This window comes from Morone saxatilis, unplaced genomic scaffold (assembly GCF_004916995.1).
Source record: "Morone saxatilis isolate NCDOM2014 unplaced genomic scaffold, NCSU_SB_2.0 Contig17, whole genome shotgun sequence".
NCBI classification, from domain to species: Eukaryota; Metazoa; Chordata; class Actinopteri; family Moronidae; genus Morone; species Morone saxatilis.
In genome coordinates, this window is record NW_023339729.1 from 10,789,037 (window position 1) to 10,797,023 (window position 7,987).

Below are 7,987 nucleotides of genomic sequence, written 5' to 3' on the forward strand. Positions count from 1 at the left end.
GTTGATCTCACCAAAACAGAAAATAAATGTACATTGAGTTGTGTTAACTGATTTGGTGCATATTCACCTTTTCCTTGATGTTTTTTACGCTCAAGAACTGCAATATACAGTGAAAATAATTTGATTCAGTTGTATTTGATTTGCCAGTCCATGCAGGCAATGAAACTAACTCATAGGGTTACCGAGAGCTCTCCTCTATTTACTACAGTATATGAGATATTATAATTATAATAACTACATTTAGCAAGATAGTAATAAACCAACTTGTAAGAGACATGAGAGATAATTATAGCAAGTGACAACTCTCCTGACCTTGTAAATAACCTCCTTACTTAGAGTGAGTAGAATAATAACACTAATAACCAAGATAAAATTGAGAGAAAGATACATTTTTGTTTTGAGGATGTATAAGAGCCAAGTTGTGGTGTCAAGATAGAAGTATTTCAGTAAATTTGAATGGACCAGTGAAATGATGCTGATCAGCACGTCAGCACTGAGAGCTGAATTTCCCATCTGTTTCTCCTCAACTGTTGGCCTTTACGGTGTGGAGGAAATAAGCAGAACAAATGTCACCTTCAGGGGGGGATAAGTATTGGCAAATGGAGTGAAATCAATGAGAATATTATTTCAATTTGAGGGCAGTTGTAGAACAAAATACATAATGACATATAGAGTAATCTCCCCACTGCTGCAAAAAGTCACACTTTGTATGCTAAAATTAGCAACAAATCTTTTACAAGTAGTTTGTGTTAAAGGTTTGAATTAGTCTGATTGTCACTACAAATGTACAAATTATATCCCGCATAGAACAGTTTTTCCGTTATGAAACTACACTCTCTGAATCTGTTGTTGTCTGCTGCCTGAGAATAGAAGTTATGGTACAGTAATAGAAATATAATCCACACAAACAGAAAGTATATATATATTTTAAAATCAAAGTTTGTTAATGTTATTGTACTAATAACCAGAATATGTACACTGGATCTGTGAAACCAGATGATTTACAGTTACATGATTGACTGCAGGGTTGATTTTGGAAATTTTGGATTTTGATGGAAAATGTCAGAGACCAAACTGATAACATCAATGCAAATATTCACCAATTTAAGTGGGACAAAAAAAAAAGTGCAACCTAACAAACCTGATCAAGTTCAACCCTTGAAATTGGCTTTACTCCCTCATTGTTTTGGGTCCAATCTTTGTGTAAAAATTATAACAATACCATATTTCCTTCTTCTCTAAATACGTTTGTCCTTTTCTCTGACCTTATTAAAGGCCAGTGTAGAGGAATGTTGACCTTGCACATTTGAAGCAGGTGGCCATATTTATGTTTGTGGTCAGTTAGAAACCAGACAGGTCAAACTACATGTTAGACACTCTAAAAAACTCCTATAACAGAAATCCAAATAGAATTTAGATAAATCGGGATATGAGAGGTGTAGCGCTGCATAAAAGCAATCACCGATGTAGAGCATCTGGCAATCCATTGTATTTAATGTTCTGGTGAAAAATAGTTGATTATTGATGAAGACTCTTAATATCTTTCCACATTTATTATAACTCAAAGTGTCTTGAAGAGCATATTTGATGACCTGGGAATGAGACTCATCAGTCAACCGTCTTTCTCCAGAATGAGTGACCCCACCTTAAACTATGTTTTATGCATAGTTAAAGAGGGCCCGGGGTCTCCAGGATCCTATACAGAACATAGGTTTAAGTGTTTCACCATATTCTATAAAGCAATATGCTATTGTCACCATTTATTAATTAATACTTACAAAGGAAAGTAATTACTGGCAGTCTAGTGACATTTAAGCATTAGTGCTTTTTAGGAAACAAATAATAAACCTGCATGTCATCAGGTGGATTTGTCAATTCAGTACTTTCCCAATGATGTAGTAGCAGCCTATTCAGTGTGCCAGTGCATGCTGGGATAGACCACTGCCTGTGACTATAAAGCACATTCATAAATTTAATGAAAATCTGTTGCACAATTCAAAGGCATTACCTGTTCCCCAGTATGAGCACAGGAGCTGGTCCAAAATGAAATCAGCTGGGTTAAATAAAAACAGCCCTGAACAACAGAAGAACACATTCACAAGAAAAGAAACCTTTAAAAGATGCATTAGTACTGTGTGACTAGTTATTGTCCTTTTGTATCTGCTAATGTTTATTTCCATGTTTCCATCTGAAGAAAAAAAATCAAAGAAATACAACTGGCATTTGGACGATGACAACAGGATTGACATTTGTGGAGGTCATGGTGGACATATTTTACAGACAGCAATTCAGAGACAGCTTCCACTTTAACAGGGGCCTCTTTACTGTCTGACTTACACACAGCCAACAATCTCTTCTTGCTGTCTAATACAACTAAGAAGTGACCACAGGTTGCTTATCAATCTCTTCAGTGCCTCCTCATTGTAACATGTGCAACATATGACACAGAAAAAACATGCTTGGACTACTGTAACTCTCTTTTTACCTGTTTGAATTAATACATCAATTTTAATTGTCCCTTTTTTCGTATCATCCGTTTACTCTTTCTTTTATATTAATAGCCTACTAATATTTTCTATCTCTATATGTTTTATTCCGGAAAGCACTTTGTACACTTGAAAAGTGTTTTACAAATAGAATTCTTATAATATTATTATTATATATTATTGGTGTGTGGATTAGGAATTTGTGCTGTAACCCTTTGGCACTGCCATTCATGAGCTGTTGTGCAATGAAGTTGTTCAAATCATTCAGCCAAGCCTTGTGTAACCTAAAAAAAGACTTTCTCAGCTGACAAACCTTGAAAGGAAAACATTTTATTATATATATTATATTTTATTATTTGCTTCTCCAACTTAGTTATTAACCATTGTTCAGACATGTTTTCTGAATCTTACGCTCATTTTCTCAAAACTCTGAACAAAACCTTAATCATAAAATGCAAAATCTCCTCAAGGCTTTTGCAAAAGCAAACATTGTATTCAAAACAGTTTTTTGCATCAAAATGACACACATACACCATCTTATGAATAAATGTTTCCACACACGACAACAAAAAACACAACTATGAATATCTTACATGTAGGTTTATGCCTTTTGCATTTTCAGTGTTACATCAGTTGACAAGCCAGTTGTTGCATAATGTAAGAAAAAAGAAATTGTGGTCTGGCCAGAGAACCTCATCTACATCACAAGCGATGTTCTTCCTGGTGAAACAGCGGGGAAAGAATCCTTTGGAGTTACAGAGTTACAGATACAGCCCCCACATCAACTTCATCACATGTATCCTCTGTTGGGATGGCAGTCATACACCTTCCATCGCCATGCCAAAAAACTCTTTAATTGGGTTTAGGAATGGGGAATATGGCGGGAGGTTAAAGAACAATAAACGGTGGTCGATGAACTAGTGTAAATTCACATTGTCCCATTTGACATTACATAGGTTGGTCTGCTCGTCTAGAAGATGGATGTCATGTAGTGTGTCCAGGAATGTGATAAGAAGGGTGTTGTCTTAGGGACTAAGGTTGGCACGGTGATATTCCTTCCACGCTGTCCAGGGACATTTACAACAAAATTATTGGTTTGTCCCCGTCCCCTTCTTTTATCTAGGTTAAAGCCAGCCTCATCAATAAAAATATAAACGTGCTGCAGCGGTATCCAGCACCAAGGCTCTCTGAAACAGACAAGAGGACAATATGGGAAACAGACTTGGAGCCGTCAATATGCTAGCACAATACACTGGATTACAGTAATGTGCTGGTGAATGTTACAGAATATTGTGTTCTCTGCAATAATGTAGTTCTGGAGAAAAAAAAAAGTTAGGTTGTTAGATAGATTAGACTGTAAATGACTGCTCCATCAGTCAGTCAGAAAGGTAAGCCCAGGAATCTCTGGCAGAGTTTCACTCATCTCACAAAACTCAGTGACACATGTCAGTCAGCATGATATTTTGTCGAATTTTAGTGTCATTCATGCTTTAATTCTGTGTGGTTATGTTTCAACATTTACAGCATACGCAATGTTTGTGCTGCATTTAGCTCAGGGAGTCCGCCATCTATCAGCACAAAATGTGAAAGCCGCTAAATCTGTTACAACTTCCCAACTTTTCAAGTATTGCACCTCTGGTGTGCCTTCTGATCCACGGAGCTCATCTCGCTGCACTAAACAGCCAAAGAATGTTTCCACCTGGAGAGGAGCAAAACACTTGTGGCTGGTATTCAGCTGCAGCTTTAGGGAAACCGGCTACATCCCAGCCCTGTACAATGAAGAAATAGAGGGTAAACACCACTTTCTGACCTGGGTGGGTTGTTTTTTGCTTGTCATGGTCAACCAATGTGGCTGATCTCATCTGAGACAGCTATCTTTCCTCATCCTTTGTTTCTCCTCTTACTCTCACTCCTAAACCTCTAGCTGCACCGCTGGCCTCCGTTTTCCTTGAAACAACAGAGCTCATCTATGGCCTTATTATATTGCTTCCCAAAGTGCATTCAAAAGGAACAAAAGATTTTAAGTTTGAATATTGTGCCTACTGTAGAGAACTGTGTGTAGTTTTTTGCAAAAACTGATTGATGATGAAAATTTAAAACTGAGTGTAATATATAAATTAGGTTTGCAATTTTTAGTTTTTGTGTTCAGATTTTAGTACATAAACAACTGTGAAAAACTATAAAATATCACAATTAATCCTGAATAAATTCACAGCTACTGGTGCATCTTTTCTCAGCAGTGGTGCTGCAACCTGCCACCTCTCCAGTGTCTGGATGTTTCTATCTCACCTTGGCGCCTATACTATGAAGCAAGATGTGGTGTAAGCAAGGTGACTTCAGGATTAACCCCGGGTTTTCAGTCCTACGATGGAGGTTAATTTATTACCGAGGTACAACGTCATGGTAACTAAACAGCTAACCTGCTCTGAGCAGGTTCGAAATAAGGGATCAACTCTATAAAAGCGCCACCTACTGACCACTCAATTTTCTTGGAAAATGACATCATCAGTCATAGAAGATCATGTGGATGTATTAATTATTGATCCTGTGGAGCAGTGCATGGATCGTGAGAGGGTCTCTTCGAGTCCTTTGGCTTTCCACTATGATGTTTTATGTGAGAGGTAGATTATCCTCGGAGGGACTGACTCATGTCTGTGTCAGCTTCTTGAGCCAGTGCGCTTACAGTCACTCAGAATTTTATGTATGATGTGTGTGAAGTGGAGATGCTTTTGTATAGTCAGTATCATCCAACAGAGACTGATTGAAGCACTAAAGCCTTGTACTTAATGTCCTTAAAAGACATAGAAGTAACCCTACTGACTGCTTTGTATTATGTTATTATATTTTATATAAGTCTGTTTAATACCATCTTTTGCAGGCGTTAAAAAAAATAGTTTTTCTTTTATATTAAATGTTATGAGCATACATTTAGGTATTCAGACTGGTAATGTACCGCCCCACCTTTTTCTGGGAGCAGGTTATTTTTCACTACATGTTTTCAACCTCTATTTGAGAACCTTTTATGGCATTAATGGATTTTTCGTTTCAGTGCTTTATATAGTTATTTTCTAAAGTTTGGAACATTTTTGAGTGTGTTAAATGAATCAGATTTGTGAAATGACGAGATATTCTTGAAAAAGTGACAACTGCCTGCTTATTTCGTGCCCACAGCTTTTAATGTTAAAAACGGACACACCAGGGTTGTAAATGAAAGAATAAGACAATTGTCATACACGGCATAAGAATACATTTAAGCAACACCTCACCTTTAATAGAATAAACAAATGTTACAGTCAGATCTACTTGTGCCCTAATGATGATGCAGTGATATTATAAGCCTATTAACTTCTGCATATACACAGGGTTTTTTTGCCAGTTGTGCATCCTGCATTTGGCAGCTGCAACTGTGTTGTTTTTAGCCTGGATAAAGTGAAGTGTTTAACCTCTTGTTCACTTCATATACATATGTATTTAGTTTGCTCTTTATTTGTAAAATATGTCCATTATATCCTTATTGCGATTGGTCATATGGTACAAACACTCCTTTTATGTAAACTTTAAAGGATTGGGAAACCCTGAGTTGATTTACTGAATTGTGTGATTGCTTAGTGAGATCTTGGATGTTAGGTGTGAAGGAATTGTCCTTCTTTACATTAGTAAATTATTAATAACTGAACTGGTATAGTGCTCCCCATGCCACTGTAAGGTCATCTACAAACCTAAAAGAAGTCACAGGTCACTTTGGCTAGTCACTTTGACTTCCTTTCTGACTGTGTGGCTGACTGGAGCAGCTGATAAGGTTGAACACTGAGCACCCAACATATTGTAGTTCCACTTTGTTACAGAAGACGGAGGTTGAGAGATAGATCTGAAAGAGAGACACGCTGTCTCCTTCTTATATTGCGTAGTGTAGGAGTATAATTTAATGTGACTTAGAACAGCCTAGGTAGGCTTAGAACTTTTAACCAATAACTAATAGAATCCTCAAACAGTAGTAGTGTACAGGGATAAGAAATGGGAAGTTAATACTTAGTTTAGGGTGAATATCCTTCATGTAGGGAAAGCCTTCAGAATTGGGTTGGCATTGCACTGTGCTCCACTTGTATTGCACATCTTATTCTCCTCGGCGAGCCTAAATTCTTCTGTGTAAGTCATCAGCGTCTTCTAAAATCTTCAAGTAAAAGTGATTCATCTTCTTCAACATTTCCCATCACATTAGGGTTATCAGAGCCAGATAACCAACATATATATCCTTGGTATGTTGAACTTGCTTCATAGTACAGAAATGTGTTGGCAGTAGTAGTGTTGGCATCCTGCTGCGTCACAACTAGCTTTGAAGAAACCTCTTCTGCTGTCTGTCTGTTCGGGGCATGATGCCACCTCACTATGGACCAACATCTCCTCTCATCTGCAGTCCACAAACACTTTCTTCAGGCATCCACACCACAGCTACAGTAATTATGATCAGAGCATTGCTTCAGTCGTTGCCGTTTTGTTGCATCAGTGTTTGTGTACATTTGTGCTTGTATCTGTGTGCGTGTACATGGTTTAAAGTGTGTTCAAGTGTCCATGAGTACATACATTTTTCTTTTTTAATTGGCTGTGTAAGTTGGCACATAAACGTATAATATTAGAAGAAACAGGCCTATTAGAGAGAAAAGAAGACCAAATGGTTATATCTCTTTGGCTCATCTCTCTCGAACAGCTGTTATGCAGGAAAGTTTCCCTTGTTTGAGAAACTTTCCAAAAAAGAGCCTTTATGATGTTTAAAGACAGGATAAACCAGATTGCTACAAATGAGAAGTTAATTTGAATTGGAAACAGATAAAATTATATCTCATTCACAAGATTTAAAAATTTAATAATAATTAAAAATGACTTGAGAGAAATGGAGATTACTTCACAGTGTTCTCTCCATCATGATGCCTGGCTGCCTCTGTTCAGCAAGTCTTTTCTCTTATCTGTCAAAGACAGGGTGACAAATCCTCACGTAGAATGTTGTGTCATCACTTCCTCCCAGTTGATTATTCTTGTTTAAATAATTTTCTAAATAACACTTGATTGACTCAGTTGTAAATTAAAGTTCCATGCATACACACAGTTGTTGGAAAGTCCTCAAGCACCACAGTTGTGTTTGTTTCAAAGCATGCATCAATTCATGGAAGCATCGACTTGCCTAATATACACCATCCATCCCCGATGTGTATGAAAACTCATTTATTTTCATTTGACTCAATCTCAGAAACATGTTCTAGGGCCCTCTACAACTTCCTACAGTAATCACGCCACTGATGAGAAAAGATACTTCAAGAAACTCATTGCGGAGAGGATAATTCAGCAAAGTATTTCCTTGATTACACCCGAACCCTACGCCCAACATCGCCGCCGCCATCACCCTTCATACCAGATCCTGCCCGTAGATAAGCCAGGATCGGCCCTGAAACATAATCACTAAGATTTACAGCAATCACAGCAGCATTACCAGAGAGAGAGAGAGAGAG